The sequence below is a fragment of the Corylus avellana genome, chromosome 4 (genome assembly GCF_965113065.1).
Source record: "Corylus avellana chromosome 4, dhCorAvel1.hap1.2, whole genome shotgun sequence".
In the NCBI taxonomy this organism is placed as follows: Eukaryota; Viridiplantae; Streptophyta; class Magnoliopsida; order Fagales; family Betulaceae; genus Corylus; species Corylus avellana.
In genome coordinates, this window is record NC_142493.1 from 1,996,744 (window position 1) to 2,012,487 (window position 15,744).

Sequence of the window (15,744 nt, forward strand, 5' to 3'; positions counted from 1 at the left end):
TACGTACTATGATCAATAAACATTGAGGGATGCTAGAATACATTCCCCTCACCATCTCCCCCATCATCTTCCCTCTTTCAACATTTTGATTTTTTTTTTTAAAAAAAAAAAAGGCGAGAGAGATCAGGAGATGGTGAGGGGAATGAAAAATAGCATTTGCCATAAACATTATGCAACATGCTAAGAAGTGCCAGTTGTTTGGTCTTCACCAGGAAAGTCAAAACGAGTTGGGTACTTAAGAAACCTTTGTTACCGTTGTGGGAGACAAAAATTGATTCCATGCACTAGCATTTGAGATGGCTTGTAGTTTTCATTAAACAAACCTTAACGGAAACCTTGATGCCATAAAATGATGCACAAATTAAATATTTGAGATGGAATTATATATGCATAGCATGATCTATTGATCTATTTCAACATTATAAAAATTGCTAAGAAGAGGTTCGTGCCAAATGTTTGCTCTTCACGAGGAAAGTCAAACGAGGTAGCTAGGTTCTAGTTTGTAAAAATGTTCAAAGAATGATCTGCCAACTGTTTGGTACTATTTAAGCAGGCAACTCAAATTAATTAATAAAAAAAATAGTAAAAGGATTATGGAAATTAAACACATATTATAAATCATATCTGCAAGTAGCTAGCTAGATATGATAAAGAATTAAATATAGATAATTGATTATATATATGTGCATGTGTGTTATTCGCAAAAATCATTATTATAATATCTCTAACTGAACATAATTCAATAACAACAGTGATTGATCTTATAATGACGACTAAATTAAAATTATGCAAGTGTTTTTATAATCAAGTCTTTGAATAATCTGTAAAATGAAGCACTCAATAGTTGGTTGGCTTTTATATCATTTATTCTTGACCTACGTTAGAAACAACAAATATTTTATTTATGGTCTTTTATAATCTGTAAAATGAAGCACTCAATGGTTGGTTGGCTTTTATATCATTTATTCTTGACCTACCTACGAAACAACAAATATTTTATTTATGGTCTTTTAATAATCTGTAAAATTAAGCACTCAATGGTTGGTTGGCTTTTATATCATTTATTCTTGACCTACCTACGAAACAACAAATATTTTATTTATGGTCTTTTAATAATTTGCAAAATGAAGCACTCAATGGTTGGTTGGCTTTTATATCATTTACTCTTGACCGAGCTTCGAAACAACAAATATTTTATTTATGGTCTTTTAATAATTTGCAAAATGAAGCACTCAATGGTTGGTTGGCTTTTATATCATTTACTCTTGACCGAGCTTCGAAACAACAAATATTTTATTTATGGTCTTTTAATAATTTGCAAAATGAAGCACTCAATTGTTGGCTTTTATATCATTTACTCTTGACCGAGCTTCGAAACAACAAATATTTTATTTATGGTCTTTTAATAATCTGTAAAATGAAGCACTTAATGGTTAGTTGGCTTTTATATCATTTATTCTCGATACCTAGCTATGAAACAACAAATATTTTATTTATGGTCTTTTAATAATCTGAAAAATGAACCCGTCTTTTTGACCCCACTTTTTTCGTAACCGTTGATATAGTGTATGATAAGTGGTCAACATTTTAGGTTTTTTAGTGACCGACATGAAAGTCATTATATAAATATTGCCTAGAGCTACTTTCGGTTTTAATTGATACATGATCAAGTGAGTTTGATAGGCCAATGCTTAAGGAAGATGAATTGTACTACACCATATTTTAGTATAATTTAGGTAGATGGTTCGTACCAACCGAATATGAATTATGCTCATTCCTTGATTATGCGTAGCCTATTAAGAAATTAGATAGTCTATACTTAGGGAAGACGAATCGTACACCACGAAAAAAACAAGGTTTAGTGACATGGCTATTTGGGGTATTTTTTGCCAAAAAAACGTCTCTATTTATTTCGCAACGCTTGATTAAGGGCACTTGGGACACGTCGATTTTTATGGTGACTAGAATTTAAGTTTGAGACGTTTTTTTACTAAAAAGCGCCTTGAAAATGGGATATTTAGAACAAAGCGCCCCCTTTATAAAAAGGGGGTGTTTAGTAGTGAAAAACGCCCCCTTTTTAAAAATGGGGCGCTTCATAGGCAAGTGCCCCCTTTTTAGAATGAAAGCGCTTCCTAGGCAAGCGCCCCTTTTTTAGAATGAGGGTACTTCCAAGGCAAGCGCCCCCTTTATAAAAAGGTGGCGCTTAGTGGTGAAAAACGCTCCCTTTTAAAAAATGCCGCGCTTCATAGGCAAGTGCCCCTTTTTAGAATGAGGGCACTTCCTAGGCAAGCGCTTCTTTTTTATAATGAGGGTACTTCCTAGGCAAGCTCCCCCTTTTTAGAATGAGGGCGCTTGCCTTGGAAGCGCCCTCATTCTAAAAAGGGGGCGTTCAGGTGGGCAAGTGCCCCCTTTCATAAAAGGGGGCGCTTGCGTGTAAAGCACCCCTATTTCTATATGGGAGTGCTTCCACACCGCGAAGCGCCTCTAACAATTAATAAATGGAGAAAATGTTTTCCCAATGCAATCCATATATATTTTTTATTTTTTCCTGATATACAATACGCAGTACAATATTGTATTGCGTATTTTCTCCAAAAATATTGGATTAATCCATAAATATTTTCTCCCTTCATCAATCTCATACAATCTTATACATATCTAATCCATATATACAATCTCATATCTCATAAGACATCTAAATTCAAAATGATGATATCATAAACACAAAGTGTACCACATCTTAAAAGAGTTTACAAAAATTTTATATTGCATATGAAATAAAATATATCAACGGGTTCGCTTAGCATTTGGCGTCAAATACGTACCCAACCTAACAGGTCAAGTATACTTACGTCACTTAACGATTACCTGCAAATGACAAAACCAAAAGAAAATATTAAATTACAAACCTATATCTAACTATTCTGAAAGTGCAAACCTATATATAACTAGATTATATTATAAGTGATTAAGATATGAAGATTTACACATACTTTGTGATGATCCACGATGGTTGCCTTCTGCATCAACTGCATGCTCATCTTCATTTGTTAATCCATTCTCACCTATATATAAATAGATGTAAATGTATATAATGCAATCATATATATGTTCTTAAGTCAACGGTAATAAATTGTATTTGAGCAACTAGTTCCCCTATAAAAGGATAAAAGATAAAGGAAGAACAACATAAAATAACTTTTATTGTGTTTAAGTTATATAAGCCAGCATTAAAGGATAAAAGATAAACCAACATTAGATTCAAATTTTATGTTGTTCTTCCTTTATCTTTATCCTTTATTGTGTTTAAGTTATTTTTATATAACTTAATGTTTGAGCAGCTAGTTTCCCTATATAACTAAAAATGATTTCGGTGCGCCTACTATCCAGGCGCCCCTAATTAAGAGCGCTTGCCATCCAGACGCCCTTAATTAAGGGTACCTGGCTAGCAAGCGCGCCCCTAATTAAGGGCGCTTGCTAGCCAGGCACCCTTAATTAGGGGCGCTTAAGGGTGCCTGAATAGCCGGCGTCCCGAATTAAGAGCGTTTGCCAGTCAGGAGCCCTTAATTCGGGGCGCTTGCCAGCTAGACACACTTAATTAAGGGGACCTAACTGGCAGGCACCCCTAATTAAGGGCGCCTGGATAGCAGCCGTCCCGAATTAAGGGCGCTTGCCAGCTAGGCACCCTTAATTAGGGGCACTTGCCAGCCAAGCGTACTTAATTAAGGGCGCCTAGCTGGCAGGCGCCCCTAACTAAGGGTGTCTGGATAGCAGACATCTTGAATTAAGGGCGCTTGCCAGCCAGGCGCACTTAATTAACTAAATTGGAGCATGCCCTATTGGAATGTCCCGAATTAAGGGGGCGTTTTTCTGCGCAGGTGTTGCTAATTTTATTTTGTGTCGTTTACACAATAAAACATCCCTATAAAGTGCCTCTATTCCAAGTGTTAGTAAACCTTGTTTTTTTTTGTAGTGGTACCACATCGTAATGGTTAGGTGGACGGTTTATGCCAACCGAAGATTGATTATACTTATTCCTTAATAACAGCACTTTCTTGTTTATTTTTATCATGCATAGAATGAATTTTTCTGATTAAATATGGTTAATCATTGTTGTGCGAATAGCGGTGAAGTTAATACCCTACTCTCTCTCTCTCTCTCTCGTTATTTTATTTCAAATCTCTTTTACGTTTACTTTATGCACTTAAGTTTTAAACAAAATCAACAACCTTATTTTTAAGTTACTTTTAATCTTGAAAAACTTGATAACAATGTTTTTGCAGTCCTTGAGATTCGACACCCTCAATATAGCCCTATTATACAAGGATTCGTCAAGATTTTCGTTCTTATATTGCGAGATGATTTTGTCATAGCAAATGTCTGAATTAGGAAATTTGTATTTTGCATTGATTTATAATATTTTGAGTTAGCTTTCTAATGCTGCTAGTTTCACCTTAATCTGATACTTGAGCTAAAAGTTGTAATCAAAATATTGAGACATATGCAGAATCCAAAATTTAATCAAATCCGATTTTAACTCCAATTAGAGAAATTCTGATTTAATTTTTTTCCTTGATTTGATTAAACTTAATCACATCATATATGTCCTCTATTATGATTGGTTAGGCTTAATCATATCTTCTAGGTCTTCTCAAAGTATGGTTTAAGCCCGAATTAATAGAATTTTTTGCATCTTTACTAAAAAACTAAAAACACTAAAACAACACAAAATCAAACAAATAACAACACAATGAATTAACATATGCTAGTTAAGTGGCTTGAGTGTGCAACATTCGACATTTATGATTAATATCTATAACTGAACACATATATATAATTCAATAACAATAGTGATTGATCTTATAATAATGACTAAATTAAAATAATGCGAGTGTTTTTATAATCAAGTCTTTGTAAAATGAAGCAGTCAATGGTTGGTTGGCTTTTATATCATTCATTAGTGGGCAGTTATTAACCGTCCATTAACCGCTTTTGAAGGCGGTTAAGAAAAACCGCTAACCGCTTATGCGGTTACGATTAGCAGTTTTAAGTTTTTTTAAAACTGTTAACCGCTAATCACCAATATATATATATATATATGAAAGTGAGCATTAGCAAAATAATAGCAGCTACGTTAGAAGCAGTTCTCCAAGGAATGCTAAAATTATCACTTCTCAAAGCAGCCTTTCCAACTATATGTCGAGGATCCTTATAGAATGTATTCAAATCATTACAAAGAATATAAAATTGGAGTTTGTTTCTGAAATAAAATTATGTTTGCAAAGATTATAATTGACCAACTTTGTCACTGCATTGTTTTCGCCTAAACCATTAACCAAAATCCCCTTTTACACAAGTAAATCTACATTTTTGGCAGTGTTGATAAGGAACTTGGGTAGAGACGTAACATGGACGTGGAGAAAATGAACAAATGAAATATTTTTTTAGTGATTAACTTATGAGATGTTCACGATCGAGTATACGCAAAAAGGTTAAATGAAGGCCTAGGGCTTACCGGATGTGCTGGTGGAGATGCTTTCGATGCCCAAGTCATTCGTGTTTCTTCTTCTTAAGAGATGTCTTTAGCATGGAAAAAATAGGATTCATGATTTTGTGTTTACCTTCGATAGATGGTTGTCCTGATATTTGTGGGTTTCCTCTCTTCTATCAATTTCTTGCTACGTGTCCTCTCACCATTGAGTAGTACTCTGGTTGGGTGTGATCTTTGACAGGATAAAGGTATTTTTTTTTTTTTGGTACCAAACTTTGCATTAGAAACACAAGAGCATACAACCCTCAAGGGGGAAAAAAAACAGAAGGTGGTGCAGCACCACTACAGTAAGGAGGGAGAGGAGAATGAGGGAAAATGGGAATGCAGCCAGAGTGGACTCTAGCCGCGGCCCAATAAGCCACATGATGGGCGCAGAAGTTTGCACTTCTGTTGATCTTCTTTGCTTCCCACTGAGGGGAAGGAGGGAGAAGAGTTAAGGTATCTTTTATGGCCTTTTCAATGTGCCAATCTTGGATGATCAGAGGATGATTGAGAGCTGTGATAACAATAAGGGAGTCTCCTTCGATGGTGAAGTTGCTGAGGTTCAAAGACACTGCTAGAGAGGCTGCCAGCAGTGCTGCTTGTGCTTCCCCAGTGTTTAGAGAGCAGGGAGGACTAATCTTGGAGATAGCTTTAATGATATTGCCTTTATGGTCTCTGCAAACGGCTGCTTGAGCAGAGAAATTCTCTCTAATTGCTGTGTCAAAGTTGATCTTGTGATGACCTTCATGGGGAGGGGACCAAACTTCTATTTCTCTAGGAGAAACAGATATCCAAGCTGCAGCATGAGAAAGAGAGGTCTTTTTTATGGAAGAGCTTGTTTGGCAATATCTGGAATTACACCTTCATGAAGAGCTTTGTTCCTGCTAAACCATAACATATCACAAAAAACAGCAGCATATATTTGGAAAAGATGAGACTCAGCTTTTGGAATGCCAAACGTAATATGGGGATTTAAGATCCCCTTGATCCAACTAGGGAGATTCATGGAGGACCAAGCCATGGAGTCCACTGGCCAGAAAGAATTTCTCCAGGCAATTCGGGCAAAACAGCACTTGAAGAATAGATGGGGAAGGGAATCTTCTTCAACCTTGCACAGGGGGCAAAGGGCCTCTGAAGGAGGGATAGGAAAAATGGCCTTTAGTCTGGCTTTAGAAGGGATAATATCCCAGGCAATTTTCCACAGGAAGGATTTGAGCCTGGCATTCAGCTTTAGGTTCCACAGCAGCTTCCAGGAGAAAGCACTAAGAGGGGAGGAATGAGAGGAAACTCTAGGGGAGCTGATCATTTTGTAAGCTGACTTAGTGGAGAATTTTCCAGACGGGGAGAGAGGCCAGAAAAAATCATCACAAGGGGAGCTACTGATAGAGATTTTAAGGATTTCCCTAACACTATGTAAGTCAAAAGTAGAGAGGAGGAGGGGGGTATTCCAGGTAGCATTAGGATTGATAAGGTCAGAGATATTTTGGGGAGGGGAACTGAAAGAAGCTGTAGAGAGAGGAGAGGGTTTGAAGGAGGGGATAGAAGGGATCCAAGGGGAATGCCAACAAGAGAAACTGGACAGGGAGTGGACTCTATGGCAGGCTCCTTTGGAAATGATAGGTTGAGAAGAGAGGATGCCTTGCCATAGCCAAGAGGGGGAAGAATGGGAAGAGGGGGAGAGAAAAGTTCTAGAAGGAAAATACTTACCTTTGAGCTGCTGCACCCACATTGAGTCTGAGTTGCTTTGGAGCTTCCAACCAAGCTTAGCAATGAGAGCAAGATTAACTTCTCTCATTTTCCTGATCCCCAAACCTCCAGCATTTCTCGGCAAGCAGAGAGAGTCCCAAGATTTTAGAGAGAGATTTCTGGTTTTTGAAGGAGGGAAACCCCACCAGAAGTTCTTGAACAATTGGTCAAGCTTTTTGCTAATGCTGGCAGGCAACAAAAAAGTACTCATAGCATAAGAGGGGATAGCTGCTGCCACTGCTTGAATGAGAACTAACCTACCAGCTTGGGAGAGGGTCTTAGCTCTCCAACCTTCTATCCTATTCTGGACCTTTTCTAAGATGCTTTGGCAGGCTGCAATTTTTGATCTACCTATGAGAAAGGGGAGCCCCAGATAAATAGAGCAAGAAGGATTAGGGTTGAAAGGAAGGATATTTAGGATGGAGGAGCAGGTGGAGGGTTTGGTATTATTGCTGAATCTGATAGAGGATTTTCTATTGTTGATGGATTGACCAGACCAAGCACAATATTTGTCTAAACAGGTTTTAATACAGTTAGCTTCAAGAAGGGATGCTTTTCCAAAGATAAGCAGATCATCTGCAAACAGCAAATGATGAATGGCAGGGGATCTCCTGGCTATCTTCATGCCTTTTAATAATCCAAGACTTTCTTCTCTAAACAATAATCTGGATAGCACTTCTGAACCCAAGATGAAGAGGAAAGGGGAAAAGGGGTCTCCTTGCCTCAACCCTCTTCCAGGAAGGAACTTGCCAAAGGGGCTGCCATTTATGAGAATGGAGAAGGAGGGGGAAGAGATGCAGGAAGCAATCCAACTGATCCAAATGGCATGGAAACCCAACTTCTTCATGACTGCCAGAATCAAGGGCCATTCCATTTTATCAAACGCCTTTTCCATATCCATATGCAGAAACATGAAACCTCCTTTATCTTTCTTGTTCTTGAAAGAATGCAAAAGTTCATGAGCTAAAATGAAATTGTCTTGGATATTTCTCCCTGGCACAAAAGCAGACTGGAGAGGGGAAATAATCTTAGGGAGCAAAACTTTCAGCCGATTTGCTAGGATTTTTGAGATGATCTTGTAGGCAATATTGCAGAGGCTTATGGGCCGAAATTGATCAACTGTGTGAGCCCCATTAAGCTTGGGGACCAAAGTGATGAAGGTGTGGTTCAGCTCTTGGATCAGCTGCTTATTATGGAAAAAATTCCAGACACACTCCAGGACCTCTCTTTTGACAGTAGGCCAGTATCTTTTGTAAAAGAGGGCAGTGAATCCATCTGGACCAGGAGCTTTTTGTGAGCCAAGACTAGAGAGGGCTTGAAACACCTCTGCTTCTAGGGGGATAGAGCAAAGGGACAGGTTTTCTTCTTCGGTTATGGTGGGGTTGAAAAGGTTCAGGAGCTCTTCTTCAATGGGGGGAGAGGTGGAAGAGAACAAGTTGGTGAAATGTGAAACAAAATTTCCACCAATTTCTGCTCTATCTGAAACCCAACCCTCATTTCTGGATTTAAGGAAATTCACTGCATTGGATCTCCTTCTGATGATGGTGGATGTGTGGAAGAATTTAGTGTTGAGATCAGTGCAAGTAAACCAAACTTCTCTGGATTTAGATTTCCAGAGAATCTCCTCTTTGATGAGAAGCTCATCAAGGTTAATCTTCAAGTTAGCCTCTAAGGAACAGGATTTAGGACAGGGAAAAAGCTGTTGGACCTCGTCAATTTTAGCTTTAGTTGCTTTGATTTTGGACTGAATATTTCCAAAGTGAAGGAAATTCCATCTTTTGAGAGAGGCTTTGGTGTGATTTAATTTCTGGTTTAGGGAGGAGCTAAGGGAGCCATAAACCGGCTGGTTCCAGGCTGCATTGATAACAAACTCACATGAGGGATCTCTAGTCCAAAATTCTTCAAATCTGAAAGGTCTAGGCAGCAGGGTAGTATTGTAGTTGGTGTTGACGGAGATGGGGTGATGGTCAGAGGTTGTGGCAGGGAGATGAATGAGGGAGTATTCAGGGTGCAGATGGATCCAGCTGAGGGAAGCTAGACCTCTATCTAGCCTTTCTTTGATAGAGGCATAGCCTTTCCTATTGTTACTCCAAGTGAAAAGGTTTCCAGCAAAACCAAGGTCAACAAGGCCAAATTGATCAATAAACAGTTTGAAGGGGCAAGTGGAGGAGTTAGCAACAGGCCAACCTCCTTGTTTCTCCGATTGATCAAGCACAAAATTGAGGTCCCCAATACAAAGCCACGGACTAACAAAAGCTTCACCAACAGTGGTGAAAGAGTCCCAAAAAGCAGTTTTGTCTTTCTTACAAGGGGGGCCGTAGATACAAGAAAGGATCCAAGGGGAATGGGGGGGATCAGAATAACACCAGGCAGAGATGTTATTCTTGTTTGTGATAAAACATTCTAAATCAATTCCAGGGCGCCAAGCAAGGACCAGACCACCACTAGAACCGATAGGGGCAACTTGAGACATTAAGTAGAAACCAAGAAGATTGAGAGAAGCTGAGACCAGCGAGGGGGAGGATTTGGTTTCTGAAAGGAAAAGAATGTCAGGGCTGTTTTCGCGGATAAGCATCCGCAGGGACCGAACTGCAGCTGGCCTGGAAAGCCCCCTGCAGTTCCAAGAGAGGATCTTCATATGTTCTTTGGGGACATATCATTGTCCCCTGAGAGAGAGAAATTTCTGAGAATAGGAGAGGGAGAAACAGCTGCCTGTTTGTTCTTGCGGGTGGTTTGGATGATATTTCGAAGGTGAGGGGGGGTGACAAGACTGGTGGGATTAGCCAAGGTGTCCATTTGGTAAGTAGTGTCCATATCTTCGGGTAGGACTCCATGGAGGTTGGAGTCAGAGCCTTTTTTGAGAGAGCCAGAGGCACCAAGACTACACTTCCTTTTTCTGGAAAGCTGAGTGGTTATGGAGGTGGGGTTGACATTTGAGGGTTCTTTCTTGTTGTGGAGAGGTTTAAACGGTTTGGGATGTCTAGAGGGGTAGGGAGAGGACCTGTTGTGGGCTGTTTTTTTGAGTGAGGTTTTGGCGAGGGAATCTGGTATTTTTTGAAAATCAGTTGGTGGCGTGGAGTTAGTTGGGCTTTTTAGAGGGGTGGGTTGGTTTTTGGTATGGGTTACATGGGAATTTTTTTGGGCTTTTTCTGCAGCTGATTTGTGGGGCCCTGGATGGAATAGTTGGAGATCAATGGAGAGGGAGCCAGGAACTAGATTGGTTGGGGTTTCAGGAGAGGGATAGTTAGCTATAGTAGTGGTTTGTAGGATGGGGTTGTTGATGAGAAGGGGTTCAAGTAAAGAGGAGGGGTCAGATCTCTTAGCGGTGGGGGAGTTTCCCAAATGAACATTTAATGAGGTGAGGGGTGCACTAGGGTTGCTTTTTTGGGTAAGGAGAACAGTGGGAGGTGTAGTGGGCTGCACGTTCTGATTTCTGATGGAGTAAGAAAGGGAAGGGGTTAGGTGGGTGATATTGGCCTGGTTGAGGTGATTGGGACTCGGGCCTATTGCCTGAGATGACTCAGCACCTTGGTTGAGGTCAGTGGGAGCTGGAGCGCCATCTGAATAGCCCCAAGCTCCGGCACGCATGGGATGCAAATTTGAGAATAAATTGACTTTGAGAGAAATGGAATACTTATCAGGGAAGCTTTCTTCTGGAGGTGCACGACAGTTTAGATTTGAATGCCCAATTCTGCCACAACGGACACAGTAGATGTCCAATCTCTCATACTTCAGGGAGATCCAAGTTGGCTCTCCATGCTCTCTCCGGAGCTGGAAACCTGGGTTCAAGGGAGTGAAGACATCGATCTCAACCAGCAGCCTAAGATAGCTCCTGAAGGCCCGTTTATCACCACTGTTTTCTTCGACCTTAAGGAGGTTTCCCAGGCCCTTCCCAATAGCAATGGCATTTTTTAGAGACATGTGAACCAGAGGTAGCCCATGCACCTGAATCCAGAAGGGAAAGAATTTGTTTGTCAACTCTCCCAACGTTTCCTGCGGATGCCAGTGTTGAAGAGTGAGCAAAGAGCCATTTACATTCCAAGTGACAAGCCTATGGATTCTATCAATATGTTTTTGTTTACTGAACTTGAACAGAAACTTGTTTGGGCCAAGGGCTGCAAAAGAGAAAGGGCAGGCAAAGTCCCAAGCTCTTTGAAGGGCTGCATTAACGAAGTGGTTGTTGTGGGTTTTTTGGGAGATGATATGTCCTACTAACGGGAGGATTTCAGCAGGATTAGTATTATGGGGAAGAGTTTCTATTTGAGATGTGGGGTCTTCCCAGGAGAGGGCGGCTGTCTGAGCAATGAGAGCTTCAATATCCATGGGGGAGATAGGAAGGAGGAGGGAGAGAGGGGTGGGGGGGAAGGGGAGGAGGAGGGGGAGACTAGGGGGGAGACTAGGTCTCAGGGGGGAAGGTTCTTCCAGGGAGAGAGCGAGTTTTTGAGACATAGGTTATCAGCTAATGGTATCTCTCAGGATAAAGGTATTGAATTAAATGAAACATGATGTTGTTGTAGGGTGATAGGCAACAACACGTGTGATAAAACGTGATGATGATCCCGTGAGTTAAGAAATGAGTTATGTGAGTACCGGACAGATCGAGTTTTTTCAGAAATGTGTTGGAGAAATATTTTTTCGGTTTATAAAAATGATGTGTTAAATGAGCTTAAAAAATATTTTTAGTATCTAAAAGGTTGTGTCAAATAAAAGCTTGTATGTTTGATAAAAAAAATTTAATAGTACCTTTTTTATTTTTATTTTTTTAACTTTAAAAATTACAAAAATGAACTTTTGAAAAAAACTTTAAAATAAGGGTTAAATATATTTCTAGTACATGTGGTTTGCACCAAAATTAAATAGCCACCTAAATTTTTTTAAAATGTCACAAATGGTACCTGTGATAAGCAAATAAACCCACTTGATATTTCCGTCAAGATTCTGTTAGTTTTTTAACGGAGCGCCACGTCACCCTTAGATGTGGCGTGGTACCTATGGTTTCAAGGTGGCACGTACGTGGTGTGGTACCTGAGGTTTTATGTGCCACCTCATATTAAAAAAAAAAATTATAAAAACTTTTTATACAACTGATAGCCTGGAAAGTTCAGCACTCAATTCCCAAATTACAGAGATACAGAAAGAGAAAAATATAGAAAATTTCTAGATCTAGAGAGACCCAGAAGCAGAAAACCCAAAAAAAAAAAAAAAAAAAAAAAAGAAATGCCGATAAGAATTGGAAACAAATTAATAAACACCCAAAAGTTTGAACATTTTTTGTTCAGTTTCTGTTTCGGTCTAAGCTAAATATTCCAAAATATAAAACTAGAACATGCAGTCTATGCAGATGTCCGCCAAATAAATAAAATAGAGGATATGGACATTCAGAAAACCATTTTTCAAAATTGAACAAATTAAATCCAGTAATCAAAATTTGAAAATAAAACCGACCCATGTAACATAAAAAGGAAACAACAAATGAAGAAGACAAATTCAAATTACAAGATCCAAAAAAAACCATGAGCAATATCCATCCAAGATTGCAATAACAAAAACAAAAAATGTAACGAAGTACAAGAGAGTGGGAGAGAGAGAAATAGCAGAGGAGGGCAACCCACAGTTAACAAAAAGGACAAGGAATCAAGGAAGGAAGGAAATCATTGTGTGATCAATAGAAGTAGCAGAGACAGAGAAAGAGAAAATGCGAGAGAAAGATCACACACCCTCGGCCAAACCGCTTGGGGGTAATTCAGCCACCGCAGCTCTCATTATTTATTATTATTATTATTATTATTTGTTTTTTTTTTATTTATTTTTTTAATATGGCATGGCACCTAAAAACTCAGGTACCACGCCACGTGCAAGGATGATGTGGCGCTCTATTAAAAAACTAATAGAATCTTAACGAAGGTACCAAGTGGGTTTATTTGCTTACTATAGGTACTATTTGTGACTTTTTAAAAACTCAAGTGACTATTTGGTACTGGTGCAAACCACAGGTACTAAAAAGGTATTTAAAGACTTTTTAACTTAAATCTCTATTTCTCAAGCAGCTTATATCATGCGTTTGCAGTAAAACTAGCTAGTAGCTACCATAATGTTATTTCGTTAGCCAGAGACTAATCCGTCGAGGAAGATTAAATTGGTCAAGGAAGTCATAGCATATATTATGGGATTTGTTTTAGATTGTAATTGAATGTGCTTAAATTATGAAATTTGGTTTTATTGTAATTAATTATGATAAAATTAAATCATATTTGAATATACGTGTTGGTTTCACATTTTAAAAAGGAGTTTGAGTATTCATGAGGAGGTTTATGTAGATATAGTAGACTTTGAAGACTGAAGGTACTGAAGACTGTCTCGGGAGGGATTTTTTCCTTGCTGTAGCTAGGTTTGAGTTTGTGTTCTTGGAGAACCAGTTGTTTTTATCCTCTGATATTTGAATATCATTTCAAAAAAAAAGAAAAAAAGAAAAAAAGAGGAGTTTGAGCATTCATGAGGAGGTTTATGGAGATATAGTTGACTTTGAAGACTGAAGACTGTATTGGGAGGGATTTTTTCCTTGCTGTAGGTTTGAGTTTGTGTTCTTGCCTTCTTGGAGAACCAGTTCTCTTTATCCTCTGATATTTGAATATCATTTTTTTTAAAAAAAAAAAAAAACATATATGAGAAGAGTATTAAAGCATTGATTAAATAATTAAATTTACTTCTTTTCATATTAAAGTTTTGAGCATAGTATCGAAGCTAAAAATCTTGAGTTCAAACCTAACTCTGTTATTTACTCATCATTTCAATTAAAAATTTAAAGTGTTGGGCTTCACATTTTAAAATTGAGTTTAAACTCACACATGAGGAATCGTTAAAATATTAATTAAATTATTAAATTTACCTTTCTAACTTTTGATGTCCGAATGCCCAACCCAAGAACCCACTATCCATCCATCTCGTTTTTCACCTACAACAAGTCACGGACGAACTTTTGATGTCATTTCTAGTTGTTGGGCCCCTCACATTACGAGGACTATCCCAATGTCCAAGATGAGCCACGGTTTTCTACAATGCATGCCCACTTTAGGTGTTAGAAACCATTATTATATATTTGTATGGTTAAGTGTAATATTATCGGATCCATGATTCAAGTGTGGCATATGAATTATACATGATAAACATATTAAACAATGAAAATTTAATGCTTACGAGAAGTCTAATTGTCTGTAGTAATCATGTTGCATGATATGATATGATACTCTTTGGATAGGATATAGTTATGGAATCCAAGTTGTAAAATCTAGTTAATGTCCTTTTTCTGAAAAAAGCAACAACGTAACTTGTGCTATATGGAATCCAGGTTGTAAAATCTAGCTAGGCCCTTATTTGAAGAAAGTAACGGCGTAACTTGCACTATATGAGATCCAGGTTGTAAAATCTAGCTAGGACCCTTATTTGAAGATGATCACTCGAGCCCAAGTCCACGAGTACCTACAATCAAAGGTCAAATAGAGACTGAAGGCTAGTTGGGTGTGTACACTTGTTTGAACGACTTTTTAAGACTATAACGTACGTGCTTAATTACGATGCCATCTTTAAAACATAAAATTAAGCTGAATTGCATAATTGGAAGCCCTAGAAATTAGGGTCAAAATGCATGATGAGAAAAGGATATTAAACGCGTTGAAGAAAGAAAACTAATTAGGGAGGAACATAGAGGTGCATCTTTGTAAGTCTTAAGAACATAGAAGTACAAAAGAATTACTTGGTTTGTTGTATGACGTTTACACTCAGGTTAAAGCCTTAAAATGCTACATTTTTTTTTTTTTTTCTCTTATTCTTTAATGAGATTTTACAATACAGAAGAATTATATATATAGGAGAATTGGAGTAGATGAGGATAATACAATGAAAATTTAAGGCTTACGAGAAATGTCATTGTCTGTACGTAGTAATCAACTTGCATGATATGATACTCTACTCTTTGGATAGGATAGAGTTCTTTCTGGCGTAACTTGCGCTATATGGAATCCAGGTTGTAAAATCTAGCTAGGGCCCATATTTGAAGAAGGCAACAGCGTAACTTGCGATATATGAAATTCAGGTTGTAAAATCTAGTTAGGGCCCATATTTGAAGAAGGCAACCGCGTAACTTGCGCTATATGGAAATTGGAATCCAAGTTGTAAAACCTAAGTAGGACCCGGCTTATTTAAATTTATATGTATCTGATAGACTGGTTGTTTCTTATTTGCTATGTAACAATTCGTATATAGAAGCCTCTATAAAAGTTTTTGAAAAGCCCACACTTTAGGATAAAAAAGCCCACTTCTTTTTTTTATTAGAACTACAAAAATCACTTGCATTAGAAATATTAAACTCCATGATGATAGGATGTATATATCCTTTAACAATAATGTAAATTGCAATATTGAAGCCATGAAATAATTAAGTTTTCCCAACACGGACTGGGAACCTGACT